This window comes from Columba livia, chromosome 13 (genome assembly GCF_036013475.1).
Source record: "Columba livia isolate bColLiv1 breed racing homer chromosome 13, bColLiv1.pat.W.v2, whole genome shotgun sequence".
NCBI lineage: Eukaryota > Metazoa > Chordata > Aves > Columbiformes > Columbidae > Columba > Columba livia.
This window is the reverse complement of record NC_088614.1, coordinates 20,984,860-21,007,811: the sequence shown is the minus strand read 5'-3', so window position 1 is coordinate 21,007,811 and position 22,952 is coordinate 20,984,860. Positions and strand designations below refer to the sequence as shown.

General features: G+C 44.7%; 1 long non-coding RNA gene across 1 annotated transcript; it reads left to right on the top strand.

The window, feature by feature from the left end:
* Nucleotides 1-7: 7 nt before the first annotated feature.
* LOC110362309 (uncharacterized) lies at nucleotides 8-21,590 on the top strand. The gene is made up of 3 exons (XR_010465838.1): nucleotides 8-2,516; nucleotides 4,629-4,800; nucleotides 5,960-21,590. It is a non-coding gene; the product is annotated as an uncharacterized LOC110362309 (long non-coding RNA).
* The last annotated feature ends 1,362 nt before the right edge of the window (nucleotides 21,591-22,952 follow it).

The following is a 22,952-nucleotide window of genomic DNA, read 5'->3' as shown; positions in this document are numbered from 1 at the left end:
GGTGAGTGTGCCTCGGGTTGCTGGGGGAGGAGAGCGAGGGAGGGTGTGTTTGGTTTGCTTTTTGCTTACCCGTTCTGACCTGCAGAAGGGCATGCATGCTTTTCAGACATTAACTGGCAAGACTGCAAGAGGTGCCAAACAGGTGGGAAGGAAAGAGGTCTTCATCCACAAAAGCATTTTATCACCACTTCTTTAATCCAGCCTACAAGCTCGACATGCTTGAGAGCTGGTGCCTTATTAAACAGGAGTGTGCTGATATTTGGACTGCAAGTCAAGAAGCTATGTTGATGAGATGGCCTGTAAGGCTTCAGTTTCCCTCTGTACCACAGTGCTAAGGCCAATGTTTGAGGCTTTATTCAGAGTTTCTGATGACAAAGCTGATGACAAACATTGGAAGCAAGATGCAGAGCTTTGGGTGAGGAGGGAGTGCCTCATGCATTGTTTCCCTAGGTCAGCTGAGGAGAACTGATGAGCTCCAGAGGGAGCCCAGTCCCGTCATCCTGGCTCAAAGGAGCATTAACCTCGGTGTGTCTAGGAGAGGCTTAAAAAATAGACAACATCTGTGGTGTTCACTTTGCTCCCAAGTGAAACTGTATTGTAGGAGTTAATGCGAATCTGCCTGTTAAACGTCTATTAGATATATAAATACTTTTGCCCTGGCACGGTGGGAGAGTCTCTGTTTTCCATTTTTAGAAAATGATTGTCTGAGAGATACCCTCCTGTGAGAGTTTACAAAACACTAATACAAATCTGACACTCATTTTAGCTTGAAGTTCTTAGATAGTCTCCATACATTTGTTAATGCTTCAGCGTGTCATTGCGTTCGTTAGGAAAAATGAGCTTCCTGTTTAGCTGCCTTTAAAAATTGTTGCTTGATGATTGTAACTGAAATGGTTAGAATCTATAGTTGTGAATGTGGATTTTTTATTAGTATTCTATTGCATAAAGCTGGTAGAAAAGGATTTGAGTACCGATCTTCAATCCATACTTTTAAACCTGTTTTAAAGCTGTACAAATATTCCACCTCTCCGAAGAAGGTGTTTTGTGGATGTGTAGTGATATTTCTGCATGAATGCGTGTATGAAAAGTGAACACTCTCCTTTACAAACTTTACGGAGTTCATGGGAGCCAAGCCTGATCCTCAAGCCATGAAAACTTCCCCTCTGGGAAAATGAGAGAGGTGACACAGCAGCTGTCTTGTTAGGACATTCTAATCCGCTAATTATGTTCTTACAAACTGGGTACCTGGTGCCAATGGAAAACGTTTCTGTTCCAAGGCCAAAATTCTCACCCAGGCAAAGATACAAGTGCCTGTGAGCAAATGGGAGGGATGTGCCCCAGCGTCGTGTGCAGGGATACTTTTTAACAATTTTTACAGTTCCAGCACCCTGGACTCACAGGAAGCAGCTAACTCTATTCCTTCTTGAATTATTAAGTTTGGTTGGTTTTTCTGTAACTCCGACTTCAGCTGATTTTCACTACAGCTTGGCCTTTAGAGAAAAGTAGTTGTGTGTAACTCTCTAGCAGGTTTTGGGTTACTGACAAAAACTAAGCTTAGCTTATTGAGGCTACACTTCACTCAGGTCAGCGTGGGCGAGGAAGAGAGGGTTTTCAAATGATAACTCAGGGTAGTTTCTGCTCAGTTCTTAGCCTCACTAAGATACAGTTAGCTTTTGTAAATCCCATTCTTTTCTTCCACATCAATATTTAGAGTAGGCATGTCAACCTGACCAATCTTTTTATCTGAACATAAATATTCAGCTTGTTAATCCATGTATTTCCATTGCAAGCCTTTCTTGCATCCCTGGATGCAAGAACACCTGAGTTACTAGGCCAGTATTGTTCAGGTGTTGACGTCCATTCAAGAAGGTATTTAGCGGGGATGATGAAAAATGCATCTGTTGTTTTGCCGTCTCTGCTTGGCGATGACTGCTTCTGTAGGCAGAGATCACTAGACAGACAGATGTCTCTCACCTTCCCTCGTGCACAGCTGGTGGCGTTCAGCGGTGTCAGTGTTGGGTTTTGCGTTCCTTCCTCGCGCTGTAACCGGGTCCCCAGGGGCAGCTGGCGCGGAGGGGCAGAGCGGGCAGCCGGGAGCGCCCACCGCCTTTGGTGACCCACACACAATCTGCTACCAGCTGTCAGTCAACGCCCGAAGTGCCTTGCTTGATGAGTAACGGCTGGCTAGAACAGCAGCGTGGCAGGAATATCTCAGGTGAATTACGAAGGCGGAAAACACAGCTGAAGAGGGAGCCTTTTGCTCTGGCACCTGCACTCACAGTGACACCCATGCAGGCAGTGAGGAAGGTCAGACTGAAGTGGAGCGAGCTGCTGGTTACAGTGCAGTTCTCGGTGTGAAACACCTCAGCACAAACATCAGTGGCAGAAAAGAGCTATTAAAATAGTTTTTTGTCCTTTCAAGTACAGTATCTCTGGATCAGGACCTCGGGGTCAGTGATACGGACTTCTGTGGAGTTTGGACTGCTACTGTCTATGATGCAGCTGATCTCCTAAAAGTATGTAATAATTGTCATTCTTGGACACAAATATGCAAATTAGCAGAGGCGTTAGCGAGATGAGAAGGTACAGACCAACTGGACGTGCAGCTGTCTGATCCGATTCCTTGTGACTGAAGAGGTGGAACTCTGAGATGTCTGGCATATTTCTATGCAGTACACTTCGCATCTCTTTACTGCTCAGTAGTCTGGGGACAAGTTCATAACCTTTGCATAGCAGATAAAAGCTATCTAATTTCTTCTGCTAATTTGTATGGATTAGTCAATGAACAATATGCAGTATTGAGCTCTGTCAACAACCTATGTGTATAGATATTATAAATACATCCACAGCACATCATGAACTGCTATACTTTAACATAAAGCTAGCACTGAGAAGCTCTTCCTTGGTAAATGAGGAAGTGGCATGATCTGTCATTAGTTTCCTCCTAACAAGAAACAAGTATCTTCAACCACATCTTTTAACTCCCACGCCATTGTGGATATCAAGATGTTAAGCTCGGTTTATTTTAAAGGTCATCATGTGAGATCTAACACACAGTTTCTAAACTATAAACAAAACATAACTTCACAAGAGGAAAATGCAGGTTATCAGAAGTGAGTGAAACAACGCAATGTCTAAAAATATATTCCAACATTACTTTTATGACTTAAAAACATTACAATTATGCACAGGATTTGGTTTATTTTGTTGTTGTTGTGAGATGAAGTTCAGGTCTGTGTGAAATATAGTTTCATCATCTATATTATAGCAAGACCCAAACCAGGCCAAGTGTTAAGAGCGTGTGGAGCATCTGCTATAAAGGTTTTACTGTCTAAGAGGACAAATTCGAAAGCCAGGGCAGACAGGATACAACTGTGCACAGAGGACGGAAGGCAGGGAGGAGCGCGGAGCTCACTGACCTGTTTTTCACAAGAGTGAAGGAGATGCTGTAGCACATCTCTTTTTGCTCTCCGACAGGAAACAGTGGATGAGGAGGAGGAGGAAGCTGAGGGACTTGGGGTGGACTCGTGTCATAACCAAGACACGGGAGAAAGAAAAGCTTCATATACAGCAGGTTAAAGAATGTGTTGTGGGATGAACGGGTGAGAAGAAAGTTAAGGTAGTCAGGGATCTGGAATTGAGGCCATATGAAGGCCTATCAGTGTCACAAAGGAAAACGGTTTACCATCTCCCTGAGAGCTTTTATTGGTGATTTAGATATGGTTCTGAGATGCTGGATAATATACTGAATTCAGATCTACCCGATACAAGTATAGGAAGTAGTGGTGTTCTTATATAGGATTCTTGACAGGAGATTATTTAAAATGGAGATCAGCATTGCTCCAAGTTTTCACTAGTTGTCTATGAAGCTTTGTACCAAATTACTTACAAAGGATGAAATGCTGGGTAAATTAGATGGATTAAAGTAACATTTTGGATTCTCACAAACTTAAAAGCTATTTGGACTTTGGAATTTTGCCTCAAGCTCTTTGGCTGTTTGAAATTTTAAAATTGTGTGCTTAAACAGAAGGAACTGGTATCCAGCACTTCATGGGGACTGCGTTAGGTTTTCTGTGAAAGGCATTGCATTCTACTGACGAGGGCGGCGAACGGAAGAATGCCGAAAAGGGGTACTGAACTACCATCAGCTCAGGAAGTTGCTACCTGGCCTCGTGTCTCGTAGGTGTATTAGGATGACACTGTTTGAACTGTGTTGCCAGTGTATATTTGGGTCTAATTATTCCTAAAACAAATAACACACAATTCTCAGAGACACTCAAAACTACTAAATAAACTACTGTAGAATTCAGTTCAAACATATCAAACACTTTCTTTCATGAGACGTGTGGACGTACAACTAAGGCAAGGGACTACAAAAGCTGACTTGACATTTATTCTGAGCTCTTTCATTGAGCTATTCAGACTTACCAGTAATGCCATCCCTTTACAGTTCCAGTTTCTCTGTTATCATAGAGACATTGTATGTTGTCAAGGCTCACATAATAGGCTGTGGTTCAAACAAAGTGATCGAGTCCTTGCCTCCTGCTTCTTGTCGCACCCTCCATTGCTTATTATCTACTCCATTGTGCCAGCACAACCACTTGCTTATGGTTGCCTTTGTTTTTCAGGCGAATCAGTTCCCTGATCTGATTCACTCTGGGACCACACTGGTGTTAGCGGTGGCAGAACAGCAAGGATGGCACCTGCGAATGGAGGGGAAACGGGGGCTGCTGAAGGCAGTGTTCTTCACCTCGGAAAGGTCAGCACAGCCACAGCCTCATTAGCTTCGGGTCCAGAGAGGTACCTCTTGACAGCCTAACCTTTGCATTTGTAGGTCTTGTTTATGGGCAGGGTTCATATTAGTCAAACCAGAGTTGTAATTTTTTGCATCACATTATCCCTGCAAATGGTGAGAATCATGAATAGAGTTCTCCTGAATAAGAACACTTTCCGTTGGGAAACAGTTTCCTTTGTGAGTTGTGTGATTCCCGAGAGCAGCTAAGACAAATGTTATTTCCGTGTAATGGAAGTTGTGTTGTTGAAACAGCAGTCACAATGGCTGGCTACTGGCAGAACAGCCATGCCAGAGCAGATCTCAGAGCTGGCTACACTTCTCGAGTATTTATTGAGGTTTGTAGAATGTCATGCACCCCTGCAAGGCAGTCTGTGCTGCAGGGCTTCTGTTAGCAACAGCTGATGCAGCTGCTGTAGAGCCGGGCGGGCTGTGCCCCGGGAGCTGCTCTGACAGTGCCTACAGTGTACATACACTCAGTCACAGGGGGAGAAGTGGGTGGGCCAGTATCTGCATTATTTGATGGTAAAATAGTTGTAATTCTGATGGCCCACCCGTTGATTTGATGCATATGGCAGCAATGCAAGGTTGTGATGGGGATGTCAATTTTGCAGTGATTGTGATTATTTTTTTAGGGAAGACTGTCTTTTAAGCCAGAGAGATTTTATTTCCTCTTGGTCATCTGCAATAGGCAGTTGATAAACAATTCAGTCAAGTGTAAAATCTAAAATTAAATTCCTTAGTTTACCTTTTGCCCTTCTGCTATTGTTTTCTGAAAAGGAAGAATATTTTGAAGTAATTCTAGAATCAACAGCACGCTTCTAAATGTTTATCCAGGGAATTAGGGCTTTGAAAGCTGTTTGGGTTAATGTCTTTATAGGCTGAAGCCCTCTGCCTGTGATACGGATACAGGGTGCTCAAGTCAGTTTTACAAGTATGTCTTGTGAAGTCAGTTCTAGAAAAGCAACCCTGGACATCTCTTCCTGCCCCCTCAGCTCTGCAGGTGCGACTACGTGTGTACAACTGTTTGGGTCACCAGACTGGGGAACTGATGCAGGGTAAAAGCAAGCCAGCAGAATAGAGTGTTATTGTTGGGTGGAAGTTTTTATAGCCAAGGGCCACTACTGCCAGAAGAACCGCTCATGAAACTCTCTTACTCTCGTCTAGGATGACTTTGAACCAGGCTATCCAGTTCCTGGGCTATCCAGGGCCCCACACTTGACATTACCAGATGCTTTGGACAGTGTCTCACTCCTAAATGAAAGATGAAAACAGATACTTTTTCAACACAGAAGTGGCAGCTGTAAGTATTTAAAGGGTAGATATTGGCAACTACAAATGAGCTGAAATGGAAGCTAAGTGAATTCTTGCATGGCTAAGAGACAAATAGCATTCTTGTACGCAGTGAGTTGTCTTCCTGGCAGTAAGGCAGTCCGAGTTGTTTCTAGACTGTGTAACAGATGCTGCGCCTCTTCTGTGCGCACATCAGATAATCAGCATTTACGATTTGGAGGAGGGTTATTCTGCAGCAAACAAAAGTGGCAGTGCAAAACGTGGACAAGAGATCAAATATACTTCATCTTGCAGCAGTTTCTGAGTTAACTGGTTTTAATTGTAGAAGAATATTTTAAAAATAGAACTCCCAGAGGCTAATCTTTACAGATCATTAAAACAGCAAGACTTTTCTCCAAATGTTCATCTGTTTCTCTCTTTAAAGAAACTGCTATGCAGTTGCCTACTCCTATGATATTCCTAGGGCTGCCTAGTGAGATTTCGCTCCTTTCCTCTAAATCAAGGTTTTCATTCGCTTGGTTTCAGGGTGTTAATGGCCATGGTAGCAGCTGTCACTGAGAACCGTGTCCAGTCCCTAGAGCAACCGGACCTGACAAATAAGAACGTTTTTCTTTCATCCCTTTCCTATGGTTCTCTGATCGTTTGCCACAGAAAGCAGATTATTTTGACAGAACGCATTAGGGAGCGGCTCCATGTGTAGTCAGACTGTAGTCAGACTGTAGCCAGACTAAGAGGACAGGCGGTGTGAACAGTGCACCTCCATTAGCGGCACAAGCCTGACGTGTCCTCAAATTCAGTACTTCTCCCTCTCAGATTAAGGCAGGGAAGATGGAAACTCCATTCTTAAGGTGATTTGTAATACCAGTTCTTCTTTCATTAAAAAAGAGGCCAAATAAACGCTCGGTTTATGGTCCATATGATTTCCGAATGATAAACTTGAAGTTCTGATTGCTTTAGACAGGCAAATGTGAGCTTGATCCTTTGCTTTTCTTGGCTGTGAGGGAAGCCGAGGGTTGCAGAGACATCCTCCGTCTGAACTGCTCCCAAAGAGCACCAGGGACGGAAAAATGTGAGGAGAAGACAAAGGTTCGGGGGAAAGAGTCGAAAGAAAAGGCGTTCCAGGACCCACACAACCTTTTGTCAGGGCGCTTTGAGGCCGCTCCTGAGAACCCACTAGTTTCCAAATGAGAGAGGTGATGACATCTTCTACAGTGTGTCTTCCTGATGAATCCAGGTGCTTCTTACAGCTGCTGGGAGAGGTGACAGACAAACCAGACCTTGTTGTTTGTGAACCATATAACATGTATCTGGGAAAGCATAGGAGCTTTTTGACATTATTAATTCTTGAACTTCAAGGCACATTGGTGGAAATAACACAGTTGGCTCCAGTCTCCCTGTTCCTACCACATCTAAGTAAGCCTAGATAAGATAGAAATCCCTTTAAAAGGATTTATGTGGTTTAGTTTTCATCTGACTCCTGGCTCCGTATTTTTGTCTATAGATTAAAAACCCCAAACATGCAGGATTACCAAGAGTCATTTCTGGAGGGAGAGATTTGGGAGGGAAGGAGCAAAACAAAATAGTCCTTCTGTTCCATGAAACAACAGCATATTCTTTGGAGTCTTTTTTATAGAGATTCTATATAGGGAGCATATATATCGGTCAGTATGTGAACAGTACTCAGACTAGTCCCACTGCCCTTCAGAGAATTTACCAGGCTCCGGCCGTGTCACTGGAGAGGCAGATACGACCTGTAAACGGGCTGAGCTTTAGGGATTACCTCCTACCTTATGCCAAAACAAGTACTGTATTATATGGAGCAATAACTCAGCCCTGTATTCATAAAAATGGGGAGTGAGCAGCTGCTTAACAGTTCTTTTGTGAGTGTTATGGAGCCTTTAAAAATCTGTCTGTGATTTTTTCCCTACAAATGCCTGTATTGTGTAATCTGGTTTGGGGGCAGGCAAACATTGGATCTCAGAAGTTTGTAAATTTATGCGTGGTTGTAAAATAGTCTGCATATTTTAATCTTTAATTTTCCAATAAACTGCAGCAGTCAGTAACAACGAGCTCGTTCATACAAAAGCCGTGTACAACCGTGACAGTGTCGGAGACCTTGCGGACTGAGCAGAGTGAGTTTGTTACGTGACCTTACCTGTGTGACGCTTTCTGAGTGGATATCTCGTTGGTCCTCAGAACACAGGTCTGAATTACTGGTGAACACTCTTTTTTGGAAGAAAAGGACGATGTGATTTGGTTGTGCAGGGACAAAATGCCAGCCGAACTGCGAGTTCTGAACACAGGACATTGAGAAATAGGACCCTTTAAAAATTTTTGCATGGACTGTCTCTACCGTACTAGCCCTGTGTAAACAAGCCCAGTTTTGCACATTTAGTAAATGTGCTACTATGTGGATCTGCAAAGCAGCAGCCAAAATGCAGAATTGCAAGGGAGTCACTGAGTTCTACTCAGACTATTTAAATGGCACCCCTATGGTTTCACTTTTTAAAAAAAGTTATTATTTAAAGGACAGTCTTTAACTGACACCTTGCTGCTTTCCAAGAATTCTCCTTTAATTGGCTGCTGTTTGATGGGCACCTTGTGTCAGCACATCTCCATCCTGCGCTGCTCACTCCCCACACCTTTGCCGCTGTGTCACTTGTGGCATTACGGCTGTTCGTGGCGGTTTTTGTAAGACAGATTAGGGAATTGAAACAGATTCATTCAAACCAACCTCTTCTCCATCCCCCTTCCACCAACCCTCCAAACGGTTGTGTGTGGGCAACAAGGGCGAAAGAACAGGAGGGGAACAAGGGGGATTTCAGTCAGCGCTGCTGACAAAAGCAGTGTTTATCACACTGTGTCCTGTGGATCGTGACTACCTGGTTGACCTGGATTCAGTGACATCAAATATCTGTTACAGACTTCCCGGTAGAGCTGCTCCAAGGAAGCATAAAGTTGTACCCGTTTGTTTCTGCAGGAACGTATGAAAGTGTACCCGTTTGTTTCTGCAGGAACGTATGAAAGTGTACCCGTTTGTTTCTGCAGGAACGTAGCCGGTCTGTTGAAAGGGAGAGTCGTTGCTGTGGGTGGGATGTGCTGCTTCTCCAGCTGCCCCTGCTGAGGCAGAGCAGCCTGCTGGAGCTACAGCATGAAAATGTGTGTGCGTGTGTGCACCACAGCCTGTCCCTGCAAATACGTGTGTTTGCCACAGAAAACTGTTGGTAAAAAAACTTCAACGAGTAATTTAAAACTTCAGGTTCAATTTTCAGAACTAGTACTGGAGACCAGACCCCACTGACTTGAAATGGAAGGCTGATAAATTTCTAAGGCGTTTCGGAAGTTAAGTTCGGGTCTTGGGAGTCGCCGGCCTGCTCTGTCCATGGGAAGGCCCTAGCGCTGCTGCGGGCAGCCGGGCGCCCCGCGAGGCGTCGCCGCACGCGCCGGGTGCTGGGCAGAGTCACAGCTGAGCTGAGAGAGGCATTTGTGACTTAGTGCTATCTAAGTAAAAATCAGAAGTGCTTTTTCAAGCTGAACATGTAGGGAATTTTTAACTTATAAATCAATGTTTTCTTCTTTTCAACTTTTTAGTTTTCACTAAAATTTTCTCTTCCATCCCATTGTCTGTTTTAGTAACAAGAGGCAAATCAGTTTATATAGAGTAGGAGTCCCACCATAATCTCCTATTTTTAGAACTGAACTTTTTCCCCACAACTCTTGAAGACAAAACACCATGTGAGCGGTCGACTGCTCTCATCGTGTTCCAGCTGAGAACAGAAATACAAGTGCCAGCAACATCACAAATCAGCCTTTTTCTCATGAGACTTACAGCACATTTTTTTCTGACAGAAAGCGTTCAGATGAATTTCAAAACACTTAGATGTTTATCTAAACTATACCCACATTTTTTAACCTTTTGTAGCTCTTACTTATATGTGAGACTAAAAAATATATTTATTAGGGCCATGGTTTAGAAGAGCAATCATCCCTAGTGTGTAGATTGTTTGTTTTCAGAGTCACTGGTGTGAATTGTGGGGAGAGGATAAATTGATTAATTGTTGTCTGACTGCTTTAAAGATTCTCTCTTCAAGTAAGTTTCAGTCTGGTTTTGCTGATGATTTGCTATTGCATATCACTTATTTCTGACAGTGATCCTTTGAAGCGATGCGTCTTCCATTTACCAAGTGCAATATGTATCTCTAAAAATGTTGACAAGATAAAATCCCATAGCAAATGATTAAATTGCCTTGTCTTTATCACTTGCAAGGAACCTCATTATTTCCTTTTCAGGGTTACTTTCTCCAAGTTTCACTGTTGATCAGCCTCAGCACAGGCTTTCTTCTAAAGTCACTGTACAGCAATGTATTCACAGCGTTTATCCTTGAGATACCATCTGTTCATTTATAGACTTGTTCACAGTTTCTTTACTGACATTTGCAGAGCACGTTGACACAACAGCAGTGTATTGCAGTGTTTCTCTCGAGCTGTTGCCGCCCGCAGCCCTGCACAGGGACTGGTACTGCTCCTGCACTTGTGTCTCACGGCGCAAAGCCTTTGGCAGCACTGCTAACTGCCTTAAGGTATCCTCGGTCCCTGCCGCTTATTGCAGTCGCGACACCGTCCCGAGCAGTTGTGTGGCGCAGCTCTTGGCGGGGCCGCGCTGGGCAGACCGGGGAGCGTGCCGGGCCTGAGCGGTGCTCCCCGCGCCCCGAGCACGGAGCCGAGCTGCTGGGTCCGCTCGGGCTGCCCGGGCGCTCGCGCACGCCGTGCCGGGACGGCGGAGCGGCGGCGGCGCCGCGGCGCGGGAGGAGCAGCCCTCGGGTGTTGCCTGACGCCGTGTTCTTGTTGGGCTCAAAGTACAAACACGTGTAAATGTTCAATTTATTTCCTAGTGCATGTTGTTATAGTACAATTTACCTTATTGGCTAGGTTGCTGATTTTAAGTATAAATGAGCAAAGGAGGGAGTTTTGAGACCTAGCTGTTATAATTCAGCATGTAGCCTAAATTAATTTATTTATTCAAATTGATTAAAATATTGTTAGAGAAAGATCTATGCTTAATATACCCAGTTGGCATTAATGGCAGTCTAACTGGTGCAGATCAAAGCATTGGTCTTTTTCTAATTACTCTTTAATTGCGAAGTTAATATCATCTTTGGTTTGTTATCTGGCACAGTAAAGATACGTATTTACAGCAGCAACAAAGGTCCTGCAACTGGGATCAGGTCTGGCTCCGTTCCCGCGGTTAGAGCGTGCTCTGGCGTCCAGTCGGCTGAAGCGGCTCCAGGGAGTGCTGCGCCGTGCCGGCTTGGGCTGGCCTTCCTGCGGCTCTCCTGGCTCAGAAGCCTTGGTGCCTTTGCTGCCCTGCGTTCGTTCTCCGTAGATTGTTCTTTGATCCAGCCTGCAGATGTCCTATGTTTTAAAAGCTTTTCTTCCCCCTCTCTACACCTTGGTGCAAGGCAAGCAATCAACAATTTATGTTGAAACCGCAGTTTCATCCTTATCATTACCTTATATTTTTTTAGAGCAGGTATGTTCAGTTGGTACAAATTGCTTTTTCTTTTCTTCAGAGAAGGTGTGTAAAGGCACAACACCAGAAGAACAGGAAGGGGCTGCATGCAAAGCCCTGTCTTTCACGTGTCTGTTTTGGCCTAATTGCAAAATAGGTGCCTGATGAGAGGGCGGTGTCACACACCCCTACGGTGGCTCAGAGAAGCGTGTGAGTCGCGTTGGTGCCTGGGAGAGGGGCCCTGTTCGCCAAACCAGGACACACATGCCCGTAGCCTCAGCTGCAAAGACAGCAGGCTGAGCTGGGCTGAGCTGAGCTGAGCTCAACAAACCTGCTGCTTCCGGAAGAAAATTATTCCATTCCCACCTTGTACCGCCTTGGGCAGAAAATGGACACAGCAAAAGCCAGTGAGACATTTCCATCTGGCTTAGTGAGTGAAGTCAGTTCTGCGAGGGCCAGCATACAGAACCCTCCTTTCTGAAACAGGGACGGATTAGACTGGTGCAAGTATCTCGCTGCACCTTACTCTTGGTTCTAACAAACGATTTATAACAAATTCTGCTGGGTGATTTGTGGCTTTCTGCTGAAAGATGTTACTATTCCCGTGTCAGAGGTATAGCATTTAGTGAAGTTTCATTGGTTTATTTTACTAGCTGCCATATTAGTGGAACTGACTGTGAACCATGGGGCTCATATAAAGACGGTTTGGCGCTGACTGCTGGACAGCCGACGGTCCCAGGGGTTCTCCAGGACCTTACATCAAACACGCGTGAAACCGGGCGAGCCGAGGTCCCTCCCTGGTGCCGCTCGCGGGACCGTGTAACGAGCCGGCTCAGGGAACCCAGACAGCAGCTGCTTTCTTTGGAGAGCGGGCTGCTGGCTGGCTGGGGTCGCGGGCCGCGCGGCGCTGGCGGGGGCCCGGCCCGGCGGCGGAGGGCAGGGCGCAGGGCCGGCTGCCGGCCGGCTGGCGCCAGGTGCCGCAGACACGCGCCCTCCACTGAAGCATGAAACAGGCGAAAGCTTCCCTTGAAGAATACTGTTCATCTTGAGTACGTGAGCCACTGCTGAGAAATGCAGAAATATTAAGCACAAAGGAATTTAAATCCTGCACATTTCTAATTAAATTTTGAGTCATGTTTGGGCCAGTAATATTATAAATATTAAAGCGGATTTCCCAAAAGGAATTATTCCCACCCTTTTGTCTAAATACTTGCCATTCTGGTAATTTTATGGGTTAATTAGTTCAATTTCTGAAACGTATTTCTGGGATATTTTCCCTTTAACTGCTTCGGCCCATAACCTCGTGTTCTGGGAGTTACTTAACCTTTGCTCTTGCAGAGTTTACTGGCAACCATTCCTTTCCTTTTAGGATCTTTCTTATTTGTGATTCTCTTAGCAATATAAACCACGTATAGCTGCTGTTTCTTGACATGAGTCTCACGCAATGAATTGATGTTATATTTAATCAACAGAAGAGTGTTAGATATTTCACAAGGTTTTTGACACCAGGAGCACTGTACATTAATACAGAATGTTTGACATAATTTACTGTAATGAGACTGTAATCCCAGATTAAAGTCATATTAGAAGATGGGTCAAATTTATTTTCCAACTGAAGGACTGCTATAAGAAAGAGTTAACATTGCTTGGCTATACCATATGAGGTTCCATGCCTTAACACGTTTGGATTTCTTTCAAGTCTTACTCTAGCAGTAACATTTCTTGGCTAACAGTTGTTTTCTGCTCTAATTTTAAAGCTTAATTTTAAATTTCTACAACCAATTTTATAACAGCGCCGGTATAATTGCTGTGGCATTGCCAATGAGCAAAAGCCCAAGAAACCCAGGAAGGCTGTTTTTAATACTCTGAAGGTACACAAATACCGATGTTGAAACTATTGTTAGTTGGATCTTCTGTCTGATTCACGGTACACACCGGTGGTTTTGTGCTAAGCGCAGGCAGAGCCTGGTAGCCAGTTGAACAGGGTTTGCGAGTTTGGAGCTGCCAGACGAATAACTTTCATGTACCGTCTTGACTGGAAAAGATTCATTTCCAGTTTGTGGTCACACTGTAGCAGGCACACCCTCCCTTTGTGATAATAAATACAAAAGAGTATTCTGTTACATCGATCTTTAATATATTTACTGGGTTTGGAAGGTGCTATTGTAAAAATTTTAAAAGCATGAAATACACTTGTTCTTAACACAGGTAAAGCTCTGAGCTACTGGTCTGCCGCCCAGTGCCTCCGGCAGGCTGCTGCCGCGGCGCTCCCCGAGCGGCTGTGCGGCCCGGAGCGGCGCAGCCGGGAGGGCGCCGGGAGGCCGCTCTGGTGCTCGGCAGCGTCTCTTGCTGAGCAGAAGCTGGTCAAAGCCGCCAGGACGGCTCAGCGCTGCTCCGCGCCAGCCGTGTCGTGCATTGCAGCCACCGTGGGCGCGCGGTCCGCCGGCGGCTTCCGCCGAATCCCGGCGCGGTGCGGCGCGGCCTTCGGGCACGGCGCCTGCCGCTTCCGCTTTAGCTGAGCGGAACCAGAGAACGTGTGGATGTTGTCAGTCAAATGGAAAATAAGCTGCAGATTCCAGAGACTTCGCCTTTTCTTGTCTGTGAGCGTATTTAGTTCAGCAAAAGGGTTTATTAAGGTAATGAAGAAATTTTCATGAAAGTACTAGGGCTCCTCTATATTTTGTAGTTTTAGGTGAATTTGTTAAACGCCCACACATACACACACACACACAACTTAGTTCCATCCTTGCGTTTAGAAACCTGTAATTTCAGTGGGTTAATGGGTTAATTCGTTCCCTTTTTCAGCTGTATTTATGAGGTACATTCACTTTAACTGCTTCAACCCATAACTCAACCAATGCCTGTTACGACTGGGCGCACTATTGCTAAAACATGTGTTTTTTCTTAGGATCTTCCCCTCGATTAAAATATTTTAATTTCATATGTTTCAAAGAAACATTTTGAACTGTTCAGCTGCAGACTGAACAAGACTTGGAAAAGCGGCATGTTTGGCTTTATTGCAGTAAGAAACAGGCTGATGTCACCCTGGTACCTCTGATCACTAGCTAGCGTGCCATGAACACCGGTTACAGTGACAGTGTGCAGTCACTCCACTGTAATCGTTTGAAAAGGGGTCCTTTGCTGTCCTGCTGTGGATTCCGGTCTGGTGCCCTGTGTCCCGCGGTCTCCGTGGCTGGCCAGGTCAGAGCCTGGCCACACGGCACCCGCGTCCCTTAGCTTCGCCGTGGATCTGCGGAGGGCTCTGCCCGCGGTGCCGACGTGCGGGCCTAGTTACTCGTCTGCTCACATTAGTCTCCTCTTACGACATCTTCCTCTTGTAGATGTTTGCATTAAACCCCTTCTATCTATAGTCTGCCTATTTTCTTCGTTTAAAATAGGACAAAAGTTAGATGCCATATCAGCAGTAGATATTCTACCTGGAAAAATTATCCGTCTTTGTGTTAACTTTTTGCTTGGCTTTCAGTCTATAAAAATAGAAAGAGCAAAGGGAGACAGAATAGGCGCAACAACAGTCTTCAAGTTTTTTGCCTTGTAATTAGATTCACCTCCAGCTGGAACATCTTTCTTGCTGTTCTCTTTTTTGTTTGCTTGGTTTTTGTGGGGGGTGTTTTTTGTTCGTTTGTTTGTTTCCTTTCTCAAATGGTCACTGAACTCTGTCTTTATCTGACTTTCCCCCCGATTGTATTGTCTTTATCAGAACACACCTTTAAACCTTGCTGTGTGCCTGTGAAAGAACACTTTGCTCTGTGCCATGCAACAGTTCCAGCTTCTTCTAGATCTTCAGGGTGTTTGCATTCCTTTTCATTCAGATGTTTGTTTCATAGCAGTGGCTGCTAAAACTCTGGTTTGTTTTAGTCTTCCATCCGTGGAAAAGGCTTTGAAGAGCATCTGCAGGAATCTGTGGTGTCTTTTAACGCCTGGTGTGTTGGCCGAAGCCATACTGAGCCAGTTGTGAGCAGGACCTGTTCCGCACAACAGTCACCTCCACCGCTGCCGTCGCAGGTGCCGGTGTTCCCGTTCAGAGCGGGGGTCACTGGAGACCACGGGACAGACACGGGTTCCTCTAGAGCTGGCTGCCCAAACTGGGGGGTTTGTGCAAATGAGTTTTCTTTGGTGTTGTCAACCCAAAGCTTGTCTCCCTCTGGGTTTTGTTTAAGGAACTTAATTTTTCAAGGACAAAACTCCCTTTTGCTGTGTTTTTGCAACCTCATGGATGTTACATATACAGTATATAGAAGCTTTTTAATATATTTTTGTCTTCCATTCTACTTTCTCCCTAAATAGTTCTTACCTTTGATATAGTAGTGCCTTTCATTCGGGGATATTAAACTACTTGTTACAAGTCATTTACCCTTATCAAGGAGGTGACCAGTTTCCATTACCTTATGTTCTTTGCATCGCAATCGTTGCTCCCATTCTGGATGTAACCGCGGTGGCACTTCTGCCCGGCGGTGGCAGAGACTAGCTGCTCTTCCAAAGGTCAGAGCAGCCTGCACAGTAAGCAGTTCCCTAACGATCCCTTTGGCAGCTGCTTTGTGATCAATCGACAGATTGTGAACCTTGGTACCAGCAAATGCTTTATAAAAATCAAAATGAGTAAGAATGCAAACAAATAGTTAACTTTTCTTACCAGCAACCAGTGCAGTCTTGAACATCCAAAGTGTAAACTAGGTAACATTTTAAGTGATAAAGGCACGTAATATATTGTACACATAATCAGTCTCCAGTCTGTCAAACCCAAGCAATTTTAACCCCTCGAAGGGACATTACGAAATGAATGAGAAAAAAAGATTCTGACCACTGGAAAGTACGCATCGTGCTTTAGAATGGAGGTATTCGTTATTTTGATATGAGTCACTGTTCACGTCGTGGTTTTACAATTGTTTCAGACAAATTTCCTTTTAACGGGAAGATAATCTATTTAAATTTGGTAAGGACCTCGTAGAACTATTGACTGATCAAATAATGTCATAATGTTGAATTTAACAAGTTCAGCCTTTTCTCTTACTGCTTTTCTTAATTTGAAAATATTTGTTCTGTAGCTTATTAGTTCCCTCCTTGTGGTTTATTGGTATATAATGTAAGGGAGCACTAGGCCTGGGTCTCCAAGGGAGTAAGCAGCAGGTCAAAGACTTTATTTTGCATTTGCAGACACCTGATTTGTGCATATTCAGGTACCTGTGGCCCTTTTGATTAGGAAAGCAAAAGGACCAATCATATGATTTGGTTTTGCTCGCCAACTGGACAACGTGAATCCTTGGGATAAGATTTCTAGTTTGAATACATGTTAAAAATCCATTTCATATGAGTATTCATTCAAACTCTTGTTGTTTTGTTCAATGTAAATTAACAGCTAAACCATTCTTTATACATATCCAATGAATTAATACATAGGATCTGCAAATACAGCACAAGTACGTTAATTTGAAATGGGTGGACCTTTACTGAGCAGTATTCTTCCAGAGCTGACTGGAGTCACTTCATTAACTGAATAGCTAGATCTCCAGCTCGGACGAATACTGAGATTAATCGGCTATTCCTTCCTGTATTTTGTCTCTTCTGCTTTCCACAGATGTTCAATATACAGCAGTACCTTAATCCCAATGCAGTCTGACACAAAAGGAGCCAGAGGGTGCAGCTCAGCCTATTCCTGGGAAGGGGTTAGGGTAGCAAGATAAGAACTGGGACCATCAGGGGAAAATCAGGTGATGGACTGTAGTGAGGACTGCATCACACAGTTCCGCCTTCTGGCCCCTGCCCTGCCCAAGCAGACTCTCCCCTCTTGGGTGCAGTCTGGACAGCAAGCCAGGCAGAAGCTCCGCCAGCTGAAGACGGCGAGGCAGGAGCTGCCACGAGCACTGCTGTCTGCTCCAGCGCAGGGAGAGCGAACGCACACCACCTGGCCGGGCTGTGGGACGCCCTGCCGGAGCGGATCACGGCACAAAAGACACGCAAGCACCTGCCACGGCTGGGACAGGGCAAGCATGGTCGCCACACCTGAAACCTTTGTGTCCGCATTACGATGTTGGGCCAGAAGGCTCATTGGGCACCGACTAAGCAAGCGGTGTAAGCATGTGTGATCTAATGACTGCAAAACGGATCCAGTTCCACAAACAGGAAAGGTTGAAGTCCAAGATCTAAACTACCAGGGAGCCTTTAAAGTTTTCCGCAGCATTAGAACCTATTGTTTTCTGTTGGCTTAGTCTGACCTGAGGCAAGGACAAGGAGAGACTTGCACAAGTGGTTCTCACTGAGGAGCCAGCCCATTGGCCTCAGCCAGAAACCTGGCAATGTGCATATCGAGAAACAACTACTAATACAGTTATTCAGGTTGTCTGTTAAGAATTACGGTGAAAAGCTGTAATGAGGGAAATTATTCTTCTGCTGCCCTTGAAGACAATTAATACACCGATGAAGAAACCTTAATTTACTGATAAGCAAAGGCTATGAATCATTTATTAAATTACAATACATGAGAAGGAATGACTTAAACACATGAGGTTGTGGTTACACCTAAGCTAGTCAAAGGACATCAAATGTATATATGTAATACAGAAAAACTGGTGCACCTTAAACTGCACACGCATTACACTTGAACAGAACAGAACCACATCATAGGAGTATCATAGTATGTATAGATCCTAGAACAGAATAGCTAAAGGCTCAGAGACTGGGGTTCTATTTTGCTCTAACAGTTATGTGATACTTCTTTTTCAGTACAAATAAACTATCAGCCCAAATCATCCAGCCAGGCTGCCTGACTGTTCAAACACCGAGTACGGGATATTCCAGACTCGAGACTCCTTACAGGCGTCTGCAGCCCCAAAGGAGGGACAGCAGAAGCTGTGTTATCCTCACCGCAGAGGGATTCTAAAGGCAGTGTTTCAAGTGTCTGTATAAATAGGAAATTACTTGTGCCACTTTGAGAAAGTCTGAAAACTAGACTAAAAGGAATGGGAAGCTTAGAACAGAACCTGTATTTTCTATATCTCGGTCATGCACCAGTCTGCTGGCTACTACAGTCAAAAACCAAAGTTAAAATATGGAAAAGTAAGTAAAATGCTGCCTCAGTCTTTGTATCAAGCCTAAGAGCTTTTATGAGACCTCCTTTGAGTTTCCACGAATATTTATCTTACACAGACATCACTGTGCATTGAAGGAGTTTGTTCTTGTTCCGGTAGCAATCTCGGTTGTCATCTGCTTTCACTCAGAACCACTTCAGGCTTTGTAACAGGACTCTGAGGTATCTGTAAAAGCAATCATTTCAAAAGCCAGTGTGTGTGCCTGGAGCATCCTTATGTATTGATATCAGTAATAATGCAGCTGGTACTGGATGACCCGAGAGCCAGGTACGATGAATACAGTTCTGTGAAAAGAGCCGAGCAGTGAAGTGCCGGAGTTCTAGACCCTCTAGTCTCTCCAGCACGAGTGATGGTGACCTCCAAACGGGAGGGTTCCATCCTGCTCTGGAAAACTACACAAGTACAAAGCAGCAGCAAAGTTTATGAAGTAACGTCTGCTTTACATGGCAGAATGTTAAACAAACAATGAAGCAAAGCAATGATTGTTTTAATGTAAAAATATATTGAAGAAAAATACATTAAAGTGTACTAATATGGCTGCAGTAAGTCTAGGGGAGCGATGGAACTTCTTGGGGAAAACTGTAAAACGGTTCAGTGAGACTGTGAGCTCGTTGTTTGCATGCAGGCGTGTTGTCAACACACACCTTGCAGGCAATCCTGTATCTGTTAAGCTTGGTAGTCTCGCTATTACAAATGCCCCATTGATCAGATGCTGAGCACAAGATCTAGACAGGAGTGCTGTAATTAACAGTCTTAGCGGGATGACTGCAGATTTTCACTGAAAACTTAAAATGTATCCAAGTCCGGTCGAATGACTCCCTTGTATTCTGTCTGCTGTTGCCTTGCATTCCAATGCCTGAATTAGGACAACTCCTCATTTTCCTGCAAAACTTTCCAGTGCTATGCAATCTGCTTTTGTTTTTGTTTTCCTTTTAATTCCCCAACGGCAGAAGTTTCACATTTCACCCAGGCATTGGTAATTAGCCAAGGAAATTATTTTAAATGCCAGATGTCACATATTAAATATAAATAACCTACGACCTTGTGTGCAGAATGCAAGCCCCTTTCCTACATGACTGCTGAATTTAACTTGAACATAGTCTCTATAGGGAAATAGTATTGTTCTCCTACATAACACCATTCTGCATGCTTAAAATATGGACGTGCCTTGTTAGCTGCGAGAGACATAAAGGCTGTGACAGTTTTTGTTTGTGTGCCATTTGCAAATGAGTTTAAGCGTGTAAAGATACATTCGCACTGGTCAGAAAGTGTCTCTTGATGTACTTGTGCTTTTTTCAATAGTAGCTGTAAAGACAAAACAATGGATGCAGCCAAGGAACGCTATCTGCCGATTCCAGGAGCCTCTGTGCTGTTGCATCTGCCCTTTCTGTGCCACACGGGTGTGTGTGGCTTCTAAACAGGTCCAGATTCAACCACAAATGGGAACAGGATCAAGCACATGAAATACAACTTTATGCTTTGTATTCTTAATTTGAGACTGTTTGGTTTATTGAATCACGCAGAACGAATGCCTGACCACGCTGCTTCTAAAGCCTGTTCTGGCTACAGCTGCACAGCTGGGTTTGATTTGCTGCCGTAGGAAGGGGGAGGAATCCCTGTTACTCCAAGACAAATACAACCCGGGGATGTGGCTGCAGATCCGGAATTCCTCACTGCCCAGCACAGGGTGATGTGTGGAAAATGAAACACAGCACGATGGAGGGTTTTGGAGCTGAAAGTCACAGCACACCTAGAAAACAGCCCCAGCTTGGGAAGGATTCAGATACCGCAGGAAGCGTGTTCCTTCCTTCTCAAGGCACGTGCAGTAACTCCAGCTTCTGACCAGACCAAGGTGCGTCCCCAGCTGGATGCAATAACGCAGCCTAAACGCCGCGAGGACAGAAACCACCTATGCATATTAAATAAATTAATAAATAAAAGTGTCCTCCTCTTACAAAACCACAAGTGAAATGAAGTTGCCCTCGGTGCTGCCACTGTTTTGTCTTTCAGTCGCCAGCAGGAGCCAAATCAGCCATCCGTGGCGTGGACCTCCGGCGCAGAGGTTGACATAAGTCCCTGGAAACTGATGTAAACCCACGTCAGCCGTTTTAGGGCTTCTGCCAACTCACCCTCAGTCACGCCCCAATTACTCTTTAACTGTATAGAAAGCGTTCAAAGGTGGTTTTCTTCTTACCAATCCAAGTGCAGAAAGATGCACGTTTTGGTGCAGTAGGAGGGAGACAGCAAAATGAAAAATGTGGTGAAGACGAGACAAAAAGGATATTCCTGGCAAGAAATGGACGTTCTGAACTCAAAGACAGATACATCTGATTTTGATGTGAAAAGGTTCATAAAGATGAGTGTAAATAACTATTAATTGCTTACGATGCCACCTTGCCTTGTACATATTCTGTAAATTCTGATCTTGCTACACAGACGGTCATCACATAGCCACTCACTCTCTTTTGGGGCATGTAGCCCTTTCCCTGTGAAGGGGCCGCCGCGGGCGGGTCTGGAACGCTGCTGCATGGCCCGTGCCGTAGCTTCCTGAACGGAACTGCCTCAAACAGGGCAGAAAATATTGCTTTAAGGGAAAGGAGCAAGACGATAATATCCTGAAAGAGGCCAGAGAGAAGACGAGGGCCCGAGGGGCGGGCTTGCGGGTGCGCTGTGGAGCTTCTGGAAAAGACCACTGAAATGCTGAAAGACCATTTTTCTCTTGAAATGGATGAGGTGGCTGCTGCCGTTACCCCCGGCAGCAACGGAATGGCGGACCTGGCAGTGCAAGGTTTATGTTGGACTTGCGCTTAAAGGTCTTTTCAAACCTAAATGGTTCTATGATTTTTAATGTAGCGTACTCATTAGAAATATACTCTGAGCATCTTATCAGATACCATGGATCAAATACTTGTGTTCAAATTTCCCCTGTGCAGAGAACAAGTTTGGTTGTATTTGTCTCCAGGGACATGCATAATGGATAAGGTACTGGTACAGCAGAACGGGAGACTGCTGTGGTTACTCCATGGGCTGTAATCTGACACAACCGTTATTTAACAATGAGACAAATTCTAACATATCTGGTTTAAAATTGTGAAAGACTACTCAAAAGCTTTTATACAAAAATTAGCTGCTAAGAGCCATTTTATATATAGTATATTTACTGACGTGTTCATCATAGACCTGCTTTCATTCAGGAATGCATGAGGGTTTTTCTGAACCGCGGTTAATCCAATTACACGTTCTTTCCCGGCTCGTCTTGCTGTGTGACCTTGGATTTAGAGGTAAAAGGGGCCACAGGCCAGCTGGGTGTGAGCTCCGTATGAAGGTCTGGGCTTCCTTCAGGACAGGGAGTCGCTGCCCAGGGGAGCAGCGGCCTTCCGCCGTTGTGGGAACAGCGGCTGTAATTGCTGGTGTGTTTTCGGTAGAGAAACAGCCCGCGGTGTGTGGGAACTGACAACAAGAATGAGGGTGCACCAGAAGATCAAGATAAACATATGGCAGCTTTGTGTCCTGGGCACTAGAGGCAGCTTCCCGTCCTCACGTGGGGAAACTTCTCCTCTCCCAAGTTCTACGTAGTGCTTTTTTAAAATGTTCTCCTAGAATCGCAAGGTCATAATGGAGCTTTTCGTTTCAGCCTGCTCCCTTCAGCACAAATTCGTGATCGTCCGTAGGCCTGCACAGACAGGTGGAATTAACTGAACTCTCTTAAAACCCTGCTGGACCCAGAATGTGGCACCGCAGCCGATTTCTCTTTGATTTAGCATTCTTTTCTCACTTTCACTGGCGGGCTGCAAGGAGAACATCTAGATACAAATGCACGCATGGGGTTATGATATGCCTGTTTGGATCCATCTGCGCAGCAACAAACACAAAAACCCTGTGCACAGGATCAGTTTGAATTAGTCATATATGAATTAAAAAATATAAATAATAAGGTACTAGAAGATAAGCCTATAATTTCCACATGACCATAGAGCCATGACACACTAACTCTAGCTCAGTTAATTTTTCAACTAAGGAATTAAACCTGGTCCTTTAGTGTCTAAAAGATACAGCAATGGTATTTCTGGTTAACATGAGTTTCATAGTCCATAACATAAGAAAAACTAAGATTCACATGAAGACCTATAAGCAAATGACTGGCTGAAAGGAGGAGTTTAGTTCCCACCAGCGCCAGGTTGAACACAAACACCTTCCTGTATCACAGGGGTTGAAGACTGATCTACTAACTCCACGCACCCAGTGACAGCACATT